Genomic DNA, 20,849 nt, shown 5'->3' on the forward strand with positions numbered 1-20,849 from the left:
AAATGGCTGATTCAGAGTTCCCTGCATTTATTCTTTCTTGATTTCACAGACAGAAACAAGCACGTGTCTCTCCTTTATAAACAGATTTATAATTAGTAGAAGAAATAAAAGACCTGTTTCTGTGAAATGCCCCCTTTACTAAAGTCAATACAAATTACCATAGCCCATTAGATTCACCTTCTCCTGGATCTCCAACCACTTTGCTGTATACTTTAAGGTGTTTTTGAGTGTTGTAATGAACCCACATTCCTTCTCTGGCTCAACCTGTTCTGATTAGCACCCAAATGGTCAAGGCTTGGTTCAGGAACCCCTTGGTTTGGCTCCTTTGTCCTGACAGTACTGCCCTTGACATTTTTTAAAGCATTCTTGCTTTTTGGCAACAACAAGACGTTCCAGACCCCATCCTGATGTTTTTCCTGCCTCTTAAAGACATGGAATCAGCTGTCCTCTATAGTCTTTGGAGAATGATATTAGGGACCACGATCTGGGAGCTTGGGGTTCATATGAGCATGAGGGTGGGAGGAGATGAGGGGCAGGGATGCCTTGGTGGTAACAGACACTGAAAATTATTTTTAAGATAAGGTGTTCATAGCCCTCTTTCCAACTTAACACAATGTGCCTTTTTTTTTTTTTTTTTAACAACATGAACCTTCAGTGAACCTTTCTGAACCTTTCTCTGTGCTGACCTAAACAATAAGTCACAAATTTGGCCATTCTCACCTATTCCTCCTTCTTATTCCTGCAAGGAGAAGGAAGCTGGACAGAGATCTATATCCTCACTCATAGGAACTGGATCACCACCTTGCCCTTAGAAGGATACTACCCTGCAAAGCCTGGTTTTCCACTGTTTTCTCCACTGTACATTCCAAGGGAGTAGGTACAGGGCACTCAGTGGATTTCATATTTTGGATGGATTCCCCTGGTACTGGGTCAGAGATGGTTTTGAGAATGGACAGGTCAGAGGTAGAATGATCATCAAAGAATCCAAAGTGACAGTACAGAACAAGACCCTTAAACCAAGGAAGGAGCAGAAATGGGGAGGGAGCTGGGGAGCTGGGGATTGTCTGCTGTCTAGATAGAGGAGACAAGGATGTGTCCCGTGTGCCTGGTTCTAGTCTCTGGGAGGTTGGTGGAACCAGCTGCTGAGTGAGACAGACAGAACAAAATGGACATACAGGGCTGTCAGCTGGGGGGAGAATTTGGCTTTGACCTGTTGGGTTTGAGGTGTTTCCATTCAGATGGAAATATCCAAGAGTCAGCTGGACACATGGGTCAGAGTTTCTAACAGGAACCACAGGCAGAGAAAACCTCCCCAGTTAAGGCAGGTGGTGTGGAGCTGTCTGTTGCCAAGGGGTGTTCTCCAGGGGCCATCAACAGCTTGGGCTGTTGTTTGCTTACACTGCTTGGGAAGAGTTGGAGACTCTTCTGTTTTTCTAAGTCTCATTTTGTCTGAGTCCTTGCCAGGAATCCCTGATGTTTTCACTTAACACCGGAGTTCCAACCAAAATTAGCAAACAGCCCAAGAGGCTGGGACCCAGAGAAGGGGCTGACTGCCTCTCCCCATTGCCAACCCTAGGGAGCAAGGTAAAAGTGGTAGAGACCCAAGTCAAGGTGCAGAGGCTTTTGGAGCAGGCCCTGACCACCCCAGGAGATGGTCTCTGCCTTCTTGGGTTGTCCTGGTAGGTTCTGGAGCCTCTGGAAGAACCACAGAGGTGAGGAACAGAGAGGGGGTTGCAGAGAAAGGACCCTGTGCCACCTCCCAAGCAGCCATCCTGATGGTGCCACACAGCGAGTCTGGCCTAAGGGTCACCTGCCCCCAGAACTCAGTGTTGGCCAAGGCAATGGCGAGGCCCCCCATCAGAGTAACTTCTGCTCTTTCCCGGGACCATCTGCAGGACAGTGCTCATCTGAGAGTGTTGTTTGAATTGAGACAGGCATGGAGCAGCCTGTTTTCACTCAGGATCTGGACTTGGCAACTTGGATCTCGGCTGTTTACCTAATCTAGCTTTGGGTTATGTTTTTCCCCTTTACTGATTACAAGAAGGTGCCAAGTGTAATCAACCCCCTCACCCTCATCACTGTTCTCTACCCTGAGCCCGAGCAAGTCAGATGTGGAGAAGGAGCTCTCTCCAGGCCGGCAGTTAGGCCAGGGCCCCTGTTTCCGGCCTGATCTCTTTCCCCAACACGGACCCAACTAGTGCCTGCTGTCTCCTCCCTGCCCCACCCCTCACCTCACACACTCTCTGCCCACTTCCATCTCCCAGCCTGGGTCGCCCTTCCCATTTCTTCATACCAACTGGGATTACACCCATCCTTCCAAGCCGAGCCCAGCCTCCTTCACTCCTGGCCTGGCGGTGGCGGAGACTCATCAATTCTCAGGCCTGAAGTAGAGTGTAACCCAGAACTGGCCTTCCAAAAGCTTCTGGCTCAGATGGAGGCGCAACATTAAAAATGGCAACCACAATTGAGAGGGATAGGAAAAGCCCAAGTGGACTTAGAGCTTTGCCTTCTTCAGCTCTCCCAGGAACTTTTGCCTGTCACCTCACTGTCACCCACCACCACCCTGACCACCTCAGCCCCCCTTCCTGCCCAGGTTGGGGTATGGTTCCAAAGTTCCAGCTGCTTCCTGGGGTTGTTGGAAATGACAACTTTTGCTCTGTTAAGACTTCCTTGCTCACTAAGGTTTGGGAGGGACAGATCAGAGCCTGGGATCACCTCCCTACTAGCACCCAGAGACAGCCTGTGTCCTTCCGGGGCACTGGGGCCTCCTCTGTCAAACAGCTACCCCACCGTGTGGGAGGACGCAAGAAGATCATTTGCATGAAGCCCTTCTGTCCAGCACCCGGTCCTCAGGCCGTGGACCCCAGAGCAGGCCTGCGTTGAGTACACACCTTCCCGCCCTTCCTGTCACACAGACATACGCAGTGTCCTGCATCCATCAGCTCTACACAAACAGCATCCTGCATCAGAAAGGATGAGTACCTACCATTTATATCGACAGGGATGGAACTGGAGGGTATTATGCTGAGTGAAATAAGTCAATCAGAGAAGGACAATCATCATATGATCTCACTCATATGAGGAATATGAGAAATAGTGAAAGGGACCATAAGGGAAGGAAGGGAAACTGGGGAAGAATGAGGGAGGAAGATAAACCATGAGAGACTCCTAACTCTGAGAAACAAAGGGTTGCAGAAGGGGAGGAGGTCAGTGGATGGGGTAACTGAGTGACGGGCACAGAGGAGGGAATGTGATGGGATGAGCACTGGGTGTTATACTGTATGCTGGCAAATTGAATTGAAATAAAATTTTTAAAAATAATACATAGATAAACAGCATCTCAAGGTGAGTCTTTTCTTCATGGTCAAGTTTTGCAAATGTAAGCAGGGCAGAACGCCAACGTCTGCAGAGCCAGAGGCCGTGCAGAAGCAGCCAGTGGTACGTGTGCCTCGGCTGCCCACAGGGTGGTGGCCCGAAGGCCCGCTTTGTGAGCTCGGCCACGGCAGACGGAACAGAGGATCCTCCTGCAACTCTCCCTCCCGCCGGCCCGGCCCTGCTCATCCCACAGCCACGTGCAGCGTCCTGGCCTCTCTGCCCCTCCGAAGGGAGTGTGTGGACAAAGGTGTCCGTCACGCAGTTATGTGGACAGTGAACCTCAATTTCAGCTAGTGGGGAACGATCTGACTGTGGCACAAAGTATGCGTTAGAAGCCCCTGCAGATGTTAGATTGGCTCAGCTTGAGGATGAGATGAGCCTATGAAAACATGCTGATAAGCTAGTTCCAAGTAAAAATAAGCAGAGCACAAAATTGTTTATAAGCACTGCAATTAGAACTGAGTTTTTAAAAATGTGTATTTCTCTGACCAAAGATTAGAAAGTGGCACGAATAAAAACAACCGGGTAAGAGGAGTAGTTAAGATGATACGTTGGACTGTTTGCTCTTTAAATTCCTTTAATGTCATTGTAAAGTTACAGTAATAATAAAAATGTCGGGCAGCCCCAGAGGCTCAGCGGTTTAGCGCCGCCTTCAGCCCAGGGTGTGATCCTGGGGACCCGGGATCAAGTCCCACGTCGGCTCCCTGCATGGAGCCTGCTTCTCCCTCTGCCTGTGTCTCTGCCTCTCTCAATCTCTCTCTCTCTCTCTCTGTCTCTGTCTCTCATGAATAAATAAATAAAATCTTATATAAAAAAAGAGTAACTGGCATGTGTGGTATTCATGGTTGAAGTATTAGCTCTGATGATGGGGTGGTGGGGTAATTATTAGAAACATGCAGAAAAAAAAGAAAGAAACATGCAGCATGTGTTATTGGGAAGCATTCTGTTAAAAAAAGAAAGAAAGAAAAAAGAAAAGAAATAATAAAAATGTATTAGAGTGCCCGTCCGCTGTCCCATGCCGAGGACGTCCATGTCAGGTTGGTCATGGCTGGTGCAGGTACCTGGGGCTGCAAGACGGCTCTTGGGATGGGTGGAGGGACCTGTGGGCTCCTCCCACAGGTAGGTCCCCAGGGGTCAAGAGGAAAGTGAGAGATGGTACCATGGAGGACACAGACGGGCCGGGCCCAGTCCAGGCTACAGCGTGGGTACTCGGGGCAGGAAGCGGGTCACTCACGGAGCTCCCCAAAGACCAGGGCCTCAGGAGCTCCCCACTGACGGCAGTGACGGGTGCCTGTGCTGGGACACGGTGCTCCAGGTGAGAGAGCCGCGCTCTGCAACCTGAGCCTCGAGCCCGGTGCCATCGGTACGACCCAGGGGACCGGGGCGAGCTAGCGGCCGTCACACGGGGTGGCCGGCACCCGGGGAGCCCCCACCAGCCAGGCGTCACAACTTACGGTCGGGGCTGGCGACCCGGGCAGCAGGGGTTGAGACCCCCTTGACTTTGATCAGAGAACCTGTGTGAGGCAACCACTCCCCTAGCAAACCCAAAGGGCCACGTCAGCTGGATCCACATCCTGCTCCCACCGTGTAGGACGAGCCCCCAGGGAAGTAGTGTGACCTCTCCGGGCCGCAGGGGCCTCGTGGGCAAGAGGGGGGCTTCGAGCTTGCTCAGACCTCACCCCGATGCAAATGAGGGCCAGCTGGAGGCCCACCCAACCCCAGCAGGCCAGGCCCCGGCACCCAGGTTGCCTAATTTTATTGGTTTGGGATGAGGCTAGGGCACGGGGATTTCTTTAAAGTTCCCTCGATGGCCTTGTTTCAAACTTGGCTGTACCCCGGAGTCACCTAGGGCGTCTTAAAGGTGACTGGTGCCCGGGGCCCACCCCAGAGACTCTGAAATAGTGGCTGCGGGGGGAAGCCTGGACAGGGGCGTGCTCAAAGCTCCCCAGGTGATGCTAAAATGCAGCAGAAACCCATCTCACCTGGGGCCGGCTCCACGGGACCTTGCGCGGAGAGGGGCGCCTCGAGGGAGAGCCCCGCGGGAGCAGTTCGGGAAGCTGAGGCTGCTGCCCCGCTCACCCCCCCGCCCCGGGTGCGGGGATGCGTTCGGGGCACAGGTGCCCTCCCCGCCCAGGGCAAGGTGAGTGTGCCGGCTGGACAGGGCTTGGTGGGGCTGGTGCCTACAGCCCCCCGCCCCGGCAGCACCCCCAGACACCCAGCACAGACAAGGGTAGGAGAACGCCACCCAGCTGGTGCCAGACGTGGGCTTGGGACTTGGTTTGAATACTGGGGGGTGCTGGGTGGGTCCTCCTTTCTCCAGTTCGTCATTTTTTCATACACGTTTTCCACCAGCATTTATTTATTTTTTTAAAGATTTATGTATTCATGAGAGACACAGAGAGAGGCAGAGACCGAGGGAGAAGCAGGCTCCCTTCAGGGAGCCCAGTGTGGGACTCGATCCTGGGACCCTGGGATCATGACCTGAGCCAAAGGCAGCCACTCAACCACTGAGCCACACAGGTGCCCTCCCCCACTCTCACCCCCCCACACCACACACCACCAGGATTTATTCAACACTCTTCTGCTGGGCCCGGAGGAGAAGGGTGAACTGATATAGGTGATCGCCCAGTGGCAAGGCATGGCAGAGGCAGGGGCTGTACACTGTGGGGTGAGGGTGGTACAGGCCCAGAGGCCAGGCAGGGTGCAGCCAGGAGCCTGGGGGGTCAGGTAAGGGCCTGGGGGTCAGGCAGGAGCCCAGAGATAGGCAGGGGCCACTCATGCCTCATGGGCCTTCTCCTGATGGCCCCCGCTTCTCATGCACAGGAGCCTCAGTTGACTCAAGTAGCGTCACAAGACTAACAGTGCTGCTCTCTCTACCTCCACCTGCCATCGTGGGACCCCTGCTTCAAGTAGCTGTGGTTCTGGGAGGCCCCCGGGGGTGTCTCAGTGCATTCAGGACAGCACTGCAGCGCCCACACCACTCCTGCCATGACTTCCTTCCAGTCCCTGGAAAGCTTTTCAGCCCCCAAGAAGGGCCCCTGGGCCCCTGTGATGGCCGCTGAGGCGTCTCTGTGCGCTGCCCCGTGTTGGGCCTTGTCCTGCAGCCTGACAGCACTTAGGGGAATCTCTCTGTCCCTCACGTCTGTTGACCTTCCAGCTAGAACTCCCCAGAGGTACTCGAAGCCACTCCTCCCCTTGGGACGGCCACCCTAAGGCTTGTCCTCTACCCTTCCCTCCCACTGCATACATTCTCCCTCAGAAGGCTCTGCAGTCCGACCTAGAACATTCCTCAGCATCCAGAATCCTGAGACCCACACCTGCTGCTGGCAACGCAGAGCACCCAAGATGGGAAGGTAAGCCAGAGAGTGACAACATTCATTTTCCTTTGTAGAAAAAAATAATATATGGAAAACTGCAAATTTGTTTGTCATCCCTGGGCAGGGGCAGGCCCTTACTCGTGGAGACCTGAGCACCCAGTGAGATGTGGTGTCAACTCCACACCAGCCACCTTCAGCCGTTAGAGCTTCACAACTTAAAAGCGTGCTCTCTGGCATTTTCTCGCAGACTCACAACTGGCCTGGGAGGTGGGAGTTGTTCTTGTCCTCCTTTCACAAATAATTGAGGCTCAGAGAGGTTAGGTGATTTACCCAGGCTTGTACAGCTAGGACAAAGAATCAGAATCCAAGAGTTTTGGCTCCCAAAACACTGGCTACATCAAACTGCTGACAGCATCTTTGAAACTATGAAGTGTTACCCAAATGGCAGGCATTACTAATTATTATCACTTCCACCACCCGGTGCTTGGCTTGAAGCCCCAGGACGGCCTGAGCTTCAGACTCGCCGCACTGTCCATGCTCCCCTTGCCCCTGGCCTGTCCCTAACTCGTCCTGCAGGAAGAGCCACCAGCAGGAATGCACACAGCTATCTGGAGACGCTCGTGGCCCAGGCTCCGGCTCCCAACAAAAATCTGGATCCCTGTCTGGTTTCGCAGAAGTCTTTGGACTGTCTGGCTGTTCTGACTCCAAGTGTGTAAAGAGGCTTTGAGATCCCCCAACCTGCCTCCACTGTTTCAAAAGTACTGCTCAGGGAGGAGGACACACATGGAGCAGCTGAGGGCAGCCAGTGTGAGGCTCGGAGGTGACAGGCCTGGGGGGACGTCCCCGAGGGCATCTCAGTGGCCTAGAGCCATTCAGCCCTCTCAGAGCCCAGGCTTACCATTTCCCCCAAGGTTCACTTTTGCTGGAATGTGACTTCCTGTCTCCAAGGTGTTGGGAGTGCAGAAGAGAGGGAGAGGAAGGTTTGGGGGGAGGTTCTGAGGTTTGGCAAGTCAAATACTCCCTAGGAAACATTTCAGTGTATAAAAGGTTGAAAAACATATGGATTGAATTTTCCCGGAAAATACATATATATTTAAGAATTAAGGGGCAGGGATAGGGTTTGGATTTTTTTTTTTTTTTTTGGATGATTGTGTGTTTCTCCCCGCCCGCAAAGCACAATTGGAGAATTTTACTGGCAGCCAAACCACTTAAAACACCCTGAGATGTTAACCAGACATAGAATCATCCAGGTGACCCATCACCCAGCTCAGCAGGTTAGCAAGTTTGCCCCCTTCCCTGTTCCGGAGCGCACATTCTTGCCTTGCTCCACATCCAGAGGCTGCCTGTATATAAGGAAATGATGATTGCAAGCATTCCTGTTGCCAGCTGGCACACTCCGACTGTGGCCTGTGGGGCTGTTTCCCGGGGTTCATCCACTATGAGCTCCACTGCCACTAAGAGTCCAGCAGAGACCAGTGGGTCTGGCCTCCACGTCTCTGTCCTGTGTCTTCCTCATCTGACAAATGGGAATAACAATAGCACTTACCTCATATTTAATTATTAAGAATTAGACGCGTTACGTACGTGTGAAATCCTGAGATCTGTGCCCTGCAAACTTCTAAGTGCTTGGCGCTCAAAAATAATAACCATGATTATTATATGATACACATAGAGTAGGGTTTTTAAATTCAGGACTTTAAAAAAACAACAGAAGGATTCTTTGGCAATTCATTAATTTATCCAACGGATATTTATGGAGGACCTGCTGTATCAGCCTGCACCAACAAATCTCCCCAGTATCTCAGTGACTCAGAACAGCAAGGTATCTGTCTTGCCAGGGCTCCTACCACCTCGGGCCACAGGGGCTCTGCTGCCCCAGGGCCTGACCAAGGGACAAGGGCAAACAAAGCCGCCACCACCACCTGGGGAGGCATCACAGATCACTGCACCAGGATGAAAGGAGAATTGCCACCCGTCACACACCAGCTCTTGAATGTCTCTTCTGGAAGGAGTACATGTCACCTTTACTCACATTTGAGGAACCAAAACAGGAGCCCTGTGGTCCAGCCATTGCCCCAGATGCTTGATACCTAGCCAGAAACAAAAGAGACCAAACCCCTGCCCCCAGGTTGCTTAGTGAAGAGAGAAAGACAAGACAAGAAGCATCGTAAACCGGGGGCTGCAATTTTAAATAGGACGGTTGGGGTGGGCCTCATTAGGAAGGTGAAATTTGAGCAAAGACTTGAAGGCGGTGAAGGGGCGAGCCACGCAGACATCTGGAGGAAGAGTGTTCTTGATGGAGGGAACAGCCCATGCAAAGCCCAGAAGAGCCTGGCATGTTTCAGGTGGAGCAGAAGACCACAAGGCCAGGATGGGGTGAGTGAGGAAAGGCAATGGAATGAGGAACCGCTGGAGAGCTCGGACTGAGATTGAACAGGGTAGTTAAGAATGGGGTTTGTGTCTCCTTTTTTTCCTGTGTTCATTTGTTTCTTAAATTCCACATATGAATGAAATCATAGGGTATTTGTCTTTCTCTGACTTATTTCACTTAGCGTAACATCCTCTAGATCCATGCAAGTTGTCGCAAATGGTATGATCTCATTCTTCTTTATGGCTGAGTAATACTCCAATGCAGATATATATACCGCATCTTCATCCATTCATCTATAGAATTGTTGAATCACTATCTTGACACCTGAAACAATATAACTCTGTAGGTTTGAGTTTTTAAGGATTTTATTAACTTATTCACTTATTTGACAGAGAGCTAGCACAGGAGCTGAGAGAGAGAGAGGCAGAGGCAGAGGGAGAAGCAGACTCCCCGCTGAGCAGGGACTCGATCCCAGGACCCCAGGATCACGACCTGAGCTGAAGGCAGATGCTTAACTGACTGAGCCACCCAGGCATCCCTATATACTGGAATTTAAACTTTTTTTTAAAGAAAGAACTTGACAAGTGAAAAATAATGATGGAGGGTAGACCATGGGGAAGTAGGGAGAGGGAGACCAGTCAGGAGGGAAATGATAGCTCAGCCTCCCTCTGTGACAAGAATACATCTGACCTGCTGCTCCTGGACACATTTGCTTATTACCTCCTGACAACACTGACCCTTGATCAGCCCTGTGGGTCGCCAAACGGGACCCCCAGTCCTGGGCAAGTCAGGTCAGGGTTTCTTCTGCACTTCTCACATGCAAAGGTAGCAGAGTTTAGGGTGGAAAGACTGTCCTGTGTTTTCCTCATCTGACAAATGGGAATAACGATAGCACTTACCTCATATTTAATTATTAAGAATTAGTCAAAGTGTAGTTTAAAGCGTTTTGAAAAAAAGTGTATCTACTTACTCTTTCTTCCCACATGGATGTGTCCTCACACAGCAGAGAGAGAGCTCTGTTGTCTCTTCCTTTTCTTACAAGGGCACTAATCCCATCATGAGGGCCCCATCCTCATGAACTCATTGGAACCTAATTACATCCCAAAGACTCCACCTTCAAATGCCATCACATAGGTTAGGGCTTCAACATGTGAATTTTTGAGGGAGGACACAAGCGTTCAGCTCATAACACCATCTAACCAGGGTTTCATGTGGCTGGCAGTTCTTTATCTTGACCTTGAGAGGTCTCAATGGGAGCCTTTATTAAGGTTCATGTTTCAACCTAGAGCGTGATATCCCAGTGATCCTCCAGTCTGGGGGACCCCATTATTAAAGAAAACAAGACCCTTTCCTCTGCTAATGGCTTACAAATTACGTGTTTAATCTTTTCAGAAGGTTTTGCCAACCTTCAGATCTGTCAGTTTTGGAATCTACCCCTTTTTCCATTTTTAAAAAACTGGTTCAAAATCTGCTAGTCTCCTGGCTCCTCCTGCCTTCCCAAGACTCCTCAAAGAGGCCCAAGTAATGAATATTCTCTTCAGGTTCTCTCCATGCTCTGGGATGTGAATGAGCTAGCTCAAAGATGCTGCGCACTCCCTTCCTTGTGCGATGGGATAATTTCATGAAGTCTTAACAGGAGCATTTTCATCTTTAAACATCCTGGTCCCCAGATTGGTGACGGTAGTTGGATCTGTGTGTATTCCCTCCCCACAGGGGAGTTTTGTACACTGAGGCCCCAAATAGAAGTATTCACTTGGTTGTCTATTCCTGGCCTTGGTTGAAGAAAAGATGATACATTTTTTTTAATGGTAACTGATACCCTGAGGCAAAAGAAAAAAAAGTCATTAATCAGGGTAGAGGAAGGAGCAGGACTGGGCGGTGCTGAGGAAGTGAAGGACCTGGGTGGCTGGCTGCATGGTACTGGGGAGGCTAGGGCACAGGTGCCAGGGTGCCCTGTCTCAGCAATGATTACCCCACACATGGCATGGAGACAGCCAGTACCTGCAAGGAGCTCCTGGTCTCCATTTCTTCACATGTCAAATAGGGATGTTAGTATTACTCATCTCTGGACTGTAATGAGTTCATACGTGTAAGTACTCAGGACAGTGCCAGGCACACAGTGTCACTGGGAGGAGGAGGAGGAGAGGTCACTTTCAGAGGGGAGGCCTCTGAATGCTGGGGAAAGAAGCTTTGGTAGCAATTTAAATTGGGTTCCCTGCCAAACTGGCCAGATAGGAACTTGGAGTCAGGCTGAGGTCAATCTGAAGAAATTGGAGAAATGTGGCCTTTCTTGCACCCTTGAATTCGGGAGGCAAGAGTCTCCTCTGCTCCCCTGTCTCACTCCCGCGTGGGATCGCAGTTGTCTCTCAAAACTGCTGGTGTCGCCCTTATGAAGCAGGGAGCATGTGAGCAGGCTCCCCAGGCCTTGGCTCTGCCCCTTTCTTCTTAACCCTCTTCTCTCAAAAAGCTTCCAAACATCCCATCTCCAAACCAGAATGGTCGCCCAAGAGACCCATCCTCATCCTCAGAATCTGCGAATGGTAGGCTATGTGGCTAAGATGGCAGGGGTGGGTGGAGGTTGCAGGTGGAATTAAGGTTGCTAATCAGCTGCTCTGAAAATAGGGAGATTATCCCTGGGGGTGGGGGGTGGGGCAAGGCCACCTCCAGGAGCCTTAGCACCGGTGAGGGAGGCAGGAGAGGGAGAGGCAGAGACAGCGGCGTGAGGAAGACGCAGCTTGAACATCCCCTGGCCCTGGAGATGCAGGCAACCTCTAGAAGCCCCAGGACGAGGAAACCCATTGTCCCCTAGAGCTTCCAGAAGGAATGCAGACACCTTGATTTTAATCCATGAGCCCAGTGTCAGGCTCCTGACCTCCAGCATTGTCAGCTTATGAGTTTGGTGTGCTTTAAGTGCTGTATTTGGGGTCACTTGCCAGAGCAGCAGAAAACAAATATACAAACGACAGTAACAATGAACAAAAAAATCAAACAAAAACACTTTGTTTTTGCAAAGCTCTAGCTTTCCTGACGCTCTTCAGGAAGCGTTCTTGAGCTTGTCCTTGTTTCTCTGTCCCGCACTCCAGGGCTGATGGGTGGTGTTCCTTTATGTGAGGAGCTTTTTAAGGAGCACCCTGTTCTGTTTATTTAGACACGTCCGCCTTCTTCATTCACATCATCCCTGTTATACTCTCAGATATTTTTTGTCTAGAGTCTCCTGATCCTCTTGCATATTCCTTTTCATGCCCCTGGTGTCACTCCTGCCTCTCCTCTGGGCTTGCTGAAATCCTTTCCTAAAGCTAATACATGTGACCCACTAGTTAAGACCCTGTACCGGGTGCCGAGGACACCAAGACACAAAGCCACTCGTATTGACTGACACAGATTACAAGTAGCTCATAATCTATTGGGTTGGGACCATGCAAAATTGGCTTTTTTTTTTTTTTTTAGATCTTAAAAAGTCAAATATTGGCAATAATCCCATACAGTTCAACCTGAGGAGAGAGAAGAGCATAAAGAACCATAAGTGTGAGAAATACACGACAGGAAGCAGAAACAAGAAGAAGAGTCATGGTGGAGGGGACCAAAAAATAAGAAGATAGGGATTAAGGAGAAGTGCTGTGGAGAAAATAAAACTGAGCCCCATCACGGAGCACCCCTGGAAGCCGCTTTATTTTTTTTTTTTTTAAGATTTTATTTATTTATTCATGATAGACACACACAGAGAGAGGCAGAGGGAGAAGCAGGCCCCATGCAGGGAGCCTGATGTGGGACACGATCCTGGGACTCCAGGATCATGCCTGGACCGAAGGCAGGCGCCAAACCGCTGAGCCACCTAGGGATCCCCCTGGAAGCCGCTTTAGATGGGGAGGTTGAAGAAGGTAACTGGTGTGCCCCACGCTCCCCACGCAGAAGCCTGTGCTCTGGGAAGACTCAGGGAGTGGGGAAGACTTCAGACAGGGAAGACAGGCCCCCACTCTGTGGTTTGCTCACTCTGGGAGGAAGTGAGGGTAGGGGTGGGTGGGAGAGGGCCAGGCCAGGAGATCGTCATCGGTTGGAGGGGTGCTCACAGGGGTGGTGGCCTAGAGGAAGGCCTGAGAGGGTGGTGGCCTAGAGGAAGGCTGCGAGGGTGGGCTGGGGAAGAGTGGAAGTATTTAGGAAGTATTTCCTCTGTCACGCAGGAATCTGTGGTGACAAAGTGGGGGCAAGGGCAGGGAAATGTCAGGGAAGTGTCTGGGTTCAGTGTTAGGGGGCTGGATGGTTGTGCCACTCCTCAAGATGAGGAACCCAAAAGGAGAGACAGACTGGGTAGCCAGGAATGTGAGTAGAGGAGAATGGAGGAGGTAATTAACCCCAGTTAATTGCTTGAAATGCTTGGTATGGCAGCTAGTGTCTAAAAGTGGCCCCCAATGACCCATACCACCCAGCACGCACAGCCTGGGATAGTCCTCCCCTTGATCCAGGCTGGGCCCGTAGCTCTTTTGAGCCAATAGCCTGTGGTAGAAATGACGTCATGCCAGGCCTGGGCCTGCGTCACGTGAAAGCCTGGGAACTCTTGTGTTTTACACCTGTGGGAGCCCTGAATCACCATGCAAGGAGCCCGGCTACCCTGCTGGAGTGACAAAGTGGAATGACCATTTGGAGAAGCTACTTGGAGAGGAAGAGGCCCTATGACTACATGGAGAAAGAGAAGCCGCGTCATGCCAGCATCCCAGCTGAGGCCACCTTCCAGATACTCCCATCAGAGTGCTAAGCATGTGCAGGAGCCATCTTAGACGCTCCAGCCAGGTCGGCCCCGGGTGTCTACAGCTCCAGCTGATATCACCACAGGAAAAGTACCTCTTGGGCAAGACCAGTGAGACCCCAGAATCTTGATAAAGAACAAATTGGGGGATCCCTGGGTGGCACAGCGGTTTGGCGCCTGCCTTTGGCCCAGGGCGCGATCCTGGAGACCCCGGATCGAGTCCCACATCAGGCTCCCGGTGCATGGAGTCTGCTTCTCCCTCTGCCTGTGTCTCTGCCTCTCTCGCTCTCTCTGTGACTATCATAAATAAATAAAAATTTAAAAAATTAAAAAAAAAAAGAACAAATTGGTATTTGGTTCGGACGGATTTTTTTTATGGCTTTTTTTTTTTAAGTTGTAATAAGATACATATAACACAAAATTTCCCACCTTAACTATTGTTAAGTATACAGTTGTTGGCATTAAGTGCATTCACATCGTAGCGCTACCGTACCCCACCCATCCACAGAACTCTCCCTTATGCCCATTAAACAGTAACTCCCCCATTTCTCTCTCCCCTCTGCCCCCTGGCAGCCACCATTCAGCTCTCCATCTCTATGAATCTGACTCTTCCAGGTATATTGTGCAAGTAGAACCATGCGGTATTTGTCTTTGTGTGACGGGCTCATTCCACTTAGCATGATGTCTTCCAGGTTTACCCACGGTAGAGCATGTGCCAGGATTTCCTTCCTTTCTAAGGCCAAATACTAGTCTCTTATATTTATACACCGCCTTTTGTTTGTTCATCTATCAGCGGGCGCTTGGGAAGTTCCACCTTTTGGCTACTGTGAGTAATGCTACTACAAACATGGGCGTACAAATATTTGCTCAAGGGCCTGATTTCAGTTCTTGTGGTAATAAATCCAGAAGTGGAATTCCTCGATTATATGGTAGTTCTATTTTTAATTTTTTGGAGGGAATTGCTGTACCACTGTCCATAGTGGCTGCCACATTTTACATTCCCACCAACAGTGGGCAAGGGTTCTAATTTCTCCACATCCCCACCCACGCATTAGTATTTTGTTTCTTGTTTTTTTTGTTGTTGTTGTTTGATTTGATAGCAGGCATTCCAATGGGCATGAAGTATTATCTCATTGTGGTCTCAGGTTCTTGTTTTAAGCACTAGGTTCTGAGATTGCTACTACAAGACAACCAAGACACTGATGCTTCCTTGGCCATCTGGGTATCATGGGCCCTAAGATGATACACTTAACCTCCTCACAAGATCTGCCATCTGTACTTGCCAATGGTTTGTGCTCAGTCAGAATTTTTTTTATTTTTTATTTTTTTTTCAGAATTTTTTTTAAAAGATTTTATTTATTCATGAGAGACATAGAGAGAGAGAGAGGCAGAGACAAAGGCAGAGGGAGAAGCAGGCTCCATGCAGGGAGCCTGATGTGGGACTTGATCCCGGGTCTCCAGGATCACGCCCTGGGCCGAAGTCGGCACTAAACCGCTGAGCCACCCGGGCTACCCTCAGTCAGAATTAAGTCGAGTAGCTGCCCGTGAAGAGAGCAGTGGAAAAGCATGGTGAGAATTTCCCCAGCACTGTTTTTATAAGAATTAGGCACCCCTCCTCCCTTGGCTTAATGTAATGTTTTGGGGTAAGCCACACAGGTGGCTTGTGCAGGAAATACCTGGAACTCTTCCGAGGTAGAAGGTTCTAAGACCAGGGCTGGCCACCCTCACCTATCTTCAAACACATAGACAAGTCCAAGAGACAAGTGCTAGCTCCACTCAGTCTCCCACTCCCGAGTATATAGTAGACTTCCTCACGTGTTCACATATAGATCTGGCTTTTCACTCTCTTCCACATTCACACGCTCAGTACAGGTCAGACCCTGCTGACACAAGTTATAATGAAGCACAACCAAGATTAGCCAAAGACAATCCATCTAGCTGCCCTGGGGCCATCAACAAGCCTGAGAACTAGAAGGAAGAGATGGGCAGCCAGGTGGAAGTGCGAGGGAAGGTCCTGGGCTGCTGGGATCACTCTGGGGAGCTTCCACAAATCTCAACCTTCAGGCCACTGCTCGTGCCAATTCAATCAGAATCTCTGGGCGTGGGACCCAGGCATCAGTATTGGCTGGTGACTCCTACATGCAGCCAAGTTTGAGAACCAAAGGTCTTCAAGCCATCATCAAACACAGGCCTGCAGGGAGGATGTATATATTCTTTTAACTATAAGATTCACAGAACATAAAAATCAACCATTTTATTATTTTTTTAAAAGATTTTATTTATTCACGAGAGACAGAGAGAGAGAGAGAGAGGGGCAGAGATTATAGGTAGAGGGAGAAGCAGGCTCCCTGTGGGGAACCTGATGTGGGCCTCGATCCCAGGACCCTGGGATCACAACCCAAGCCAAAGGCAGACACTCTACCGCTGAGCCACCCAGGTGCCCAGCCATTTTAAAGTATATTGTACAGTGGCACTTGGCACATTCACGATGTTGTGCAACCAGCACCTCTAGCTTCAAATCATTCTCATCACCCCAAAAGGAAAGCCCGTGCACAGCAAGCAGCCCCTGGCAACCATGAATTCACATTGTTTCTGTTCAGATTTACCCAATCTGGATATTTCACATAAATGGAACCATGCAAGCTATATGGCCTTCGGTTTCTGGCCGCTTTCACTCACGGTGGGTCCACCCTGTTGTAGCGACACCAGAACTCCATCCCACCTTACAGCTGGGTCGCATTCCGTTGAATGGACACACACCACATTTTACCCACTTGTCAGCTGATGGACAGTCGGGTTGTTTCTACCTTCTGGCTATCGTGAAGAGTGCTGCTGTGAACATCCCTGTATAAGTCTTTGAATATCTGGTTTTGATTCTTGGGGGATCTAGATCCAGAAGTGGAATTGCTGGGTCATAAGGTAATTCTATGTTTAACTCTTTTTTTTTTTTTAAAGATTTTATTTATTTGAGAAAGAGGAAACATGAGCAGGAGGGAGGGGTGGAGGGGAAGGGAGAAGTAGGCTCCCTACTTGAGCCCAGCACAGGGCTTGATCCCAGGACCCTGAGATTATGACTTGAGCTGAAGGCAGATGCTTAACCGACTGAGCCACCCAGGGGCCCCCCTTGTTTAACCTTTCGAGAAAATGCTCAACTGCCTTCCACAGCAGCTGAACTGTTTGACATTCCCGCCAGCTGTGCAGGAGGGCTCCAGTTTCTCCACATGCTCACCAACGCTTGTTATTTTTCATTTTTCTTTTTTTCTTTTTTTTCTTTTTTTTCATTTTTCTGTTCTTATCTTTGCCATCCTCATGGGTATGGCCTGCTATCTCCCTAAGGCTCTAATGTGTGTTTTCCACCTGACTAACAACATGGAACATCTTTCATGGGCTCATTGGCCATTGGGGTATCTTCTCTGGAGAAATGTCCAGAGAGGCCCAGATATTTCATTCTCCCTGAGTTCTCACACCACCATTGAGAGGAGAGGATCATTCACATTTTTATAGATGAAGAAACCGAGGCTGAGAGAGGCTAGGTCGCCCAATATCTAGGTTGCACAGATGGAAAGCAAGGTTGGCGTGACCCTTAAGTTCACAGCACACACGTGCCCCAAACTTTTATGTTCACCGATGCTGGCACCAAATGAGAATTGCAGTCAAAGAGATACAGCATGTGGAGAGAGGTGCGCGCGCAGACATGGAGCCCCCCTCAGGGAGGGGGTCTTCAGTTGGGAGGAGGGAAGGGATTCCACACCGGTTCCCAGCAAGAAGGTTCCCAGTGACAGAGAGACAGAGTGTAGGGAGCCAGCATGCACAGTGAAGGGGATCCTGTGGCCAGGCCTGTGTTTGCTGCAGAGAAGGACACGGTGGGGATGTGCAGCTGGGGGGGGGCCTCAAGTTTTGAGCTCTGGCCTCCTGTCCCCAGGAACTCTCCCAACTGAGCCATACTGGGCTCCAGCTACAGATTCTAGGATGGGCTCAGACAGACCCAGCTCACCCAGGGTCACTCACATGGAAGCAGTAAGTCAGCGTCCTGTGCCGGGGCCCCTGCAGCTGCAGGGAACTTGGAGGGGTGAGACGCGGTTTCTGTTCATCTGTCCGTTGCATAAGAAACCAGTGCCAGTAAATGGCTTTGCAGCTCTGTGTGTATATGTGTGTGTGTGTGTGTGTGTGTGTGTGTGCGCGCACACACAGACCCCAACACCTCTGAGATGCCCCCTCTACCCCAAGAGGTGAGGGAGAGGTGGGGTGTGCTGTAACAGGGCGGGAGGGCTCGGATGAACCAAAGTTGAGAAGCAAGGACGAGAGCTGCTCTCCGGCCCTGGCAAGGAGCCTTCGCCTCTGGAAAGGATGCCGAAATATTTCAGCCTCTCTCCTGGGGTTTCCTGTTTCCTATTTGGTCTCTGGTTTCCAGGCAACACCGAGCACCCCCAAAGTCCTGCAACGTGCAGGTCTGCGGAGGCCCTCTGACTCCGGGCTCCCGGGGACAGCAGCGCCCTCTGCTCTCTCCGGAGGACAGGAGCCACCGAGGATGCTTTGGGGCTTGAGGGGGGAAGGTCCCCCTCAGAAGGTTCATCCAGTTTAATAAATCCTCCTGCAAAGTCAGTTTGGCTGGATCTGGCGCGGGGGTGGGGCTGGAGATTTAGGGTTTGCAGCTTTGATTTAGTAAAGGAGTCTTGGCGGGAGGCCAGCAGCCTGGAGGGAAGGTGGGGGGAGCACACCCGCTGGGGTGCTGTTGGCTGCCTTCCACCCTTACGGGCCACGCAGGGACTGCTCCAGCTTCAGGTGACCCTGGTGGCCCTCTGGGGGCTCGAGCCCGCCCTTGGACGCCTGGCGCAGAGGGCCTGGCGGGGAGCGGTGTGGAATTACTGGCAGGCAGAGTTTGGGGACCTGCCGTGTTTGTGTCTAGCATCAAAATACGGGGGGGCGGGGGGCGTGTTTTCCGAGGCGAAATCGTACTTCAAGGCTCCTGTCTGCCTCGCACCCCGACCCCAGGGGCAACCACCTTTATTGCCCTTAGTCCTTAAAATTTACCTCCAGGTCTCTAAGACTACTTGTGAGTATCACGGTAGGCAGGTAGGCATCCTTTACAGACTTGCACCAGGGCAAGCAGGATCTGTCTCCCCTGCACACACACACACCCGCCCACATACGCTTCCACACTCCCAGCTCACAGTAAGCTGTTGGGCGATATTTAAAACATCGTGTTCAGTATTTGCATCATGACGAGGTAAATGCTGTTCCCTGCCGAGCGTCTCAGCACCGGATGACATTTCCTTCCCAGCGAAGCTTCTCGCCTCTGCCCCCCTCCCCGCACCACCACCCCCCACACCTTAAGAACTGCCCTGCTTTGTTGGTTTTGTTCTCTATGTACCCATCATTAATTTTTCTCCAAAACCCCTCTCTCTGTGTGTGATCCAGGTAACAGGCCATTTTTGTTTTTCCTCTGAGACATCTGTCCCCCAGCCCTCAGCCCCCTGCTCTCCTCTGGCCCTGGGACAGCTCAGAGCCCTCAGCCGGCACTTCCTGCAGCCTTAGCCTGGAGACTCGCGTCCTCTCTCTCCTGGGTTCCTTACCGCCCCCATCTTTCTCCCTCTCGGTTCACCCCCCATTCTGGTGGGGAGCTCCTGCTCCAGTAGCTTCTTAAGAAAAGGGTGCGTGAAAGGTAAAGCGTCAGGGCACCTGGGTGGCTCAGTCGGTTAAGTGTCTGCCTTTGGTTCAGGTCATGATCCCAGGGTCCTGGGATGGAGGCCCGCAGCCTGCCCAGCAGGGAACCTGCTTCTCCCTTTCCCTCTGACCATCCTCCCTCCTTCTGTTCTCTCTCTCTCTGTGTCTCAAATAAATAAATAAAATCTTAAAAAAAATAAAAGAAAGGTAAATCGTTTTGAATCATGCATGCCTTAAAATGCCCATTTAGTCTGTCCTCCCAAGATTAAGAGTTTGGCTAGAAATAGAATTTGAGTTTGGAAGTCATTTCTCCCATTATTTTGGAGGTACGATTCCCTGTCCTCCAGTTCCCAGTGGGGTTGGTGAGAAACTTCATCCCCTTGTTCATTACTGGTATTTGTATGTGACTTTATTCCTCTGCTGCACACACCGATGGTATCATCTCCCCAGTTTTGACATTTTGACAATCCAAGACTAAGTACCTTGCTGTAGGTCTATTTTCATTCTTCTTTTTGATACACTGTGGATCCTTTCAAACAGGTAATTTACAGCCCCAGCGCTGAAAATGTTTCTTGTATTTGTTTATTGATACTATCCTCTCAATTTTCTTTGGGCTCTCCCACTGAAACTTCTTTAGTATATTTGACCTTCTTATTTTCCAGCTCTCTGTCTTTTTGTTCTACTTTTCAAGAGATTTTCATGAGTTTATCCTCCATCCCTCCTACTAAATTTATTTTGACCATTGTATTTTCCAAGAGCTATTTCTTGTTCTCTGGGTGTTCCTTTTGATCTTAATCTTTCTAAAAATTACTAGAATTGTTTTTTTCTTTTGCACCTTACATCTTTTGCATCTTTGTTTCCTGCATTCTTTCTTTTTTTGGGGGTAAGGGGGCTTGTTTTGGCTCAGTCTTTAATGTTTGAGGTTGTCTGGTATAGATGAAAAATACTTAAGTGAAAAAAAAACAGAAATAAGCCTCCTTTTAGAAATAAAATACAATAAAAAATATTTAAGCTCCTCTTTTTAAAAAAAAATCAAGTTCTTTTCAACAAAATGCTTTGCTAGATAAAGTCACTAGTATAAAATTTACGATCCCAAATTAGATTGCATTTTTCTATATACTGTATTTTCTGTTCTTAAAAACTCCTGACATCCAAGGAATAAAAAAAAAATAAGAAAATGTGTTTGCATTAAAACTTATTTTTAATATAAGAAATGCATAGAAAAAATCTTTTTAAGAAAAGGGGGACCGTTGGATGACTCAGTCAGTTAAGCATCTGCCTTCAGCTCAGGTCATGATCCCAAGGTCCTGGGATGGAGCTCCATGTCTGGCTCCCTCCTCAGTGAGGAGCCTACTTCTCCCTCTCCCTCTGCCTGCTGCTT

This window comes from Vulpes vulpes, chromosome 13, assembly GCF_048418805.1.
Source record: "Vulpes vulpes isolate BD-2025 chromosome 13, VulVul3, whole genome shotgun sequence".
In the NCBI taxonomy this organism is placed as follows: Eukaryota; Metazoa; Chordata; class Mammalia; order Carnivora; family Canidae; genus Vulpes; species Vulpes vulpes.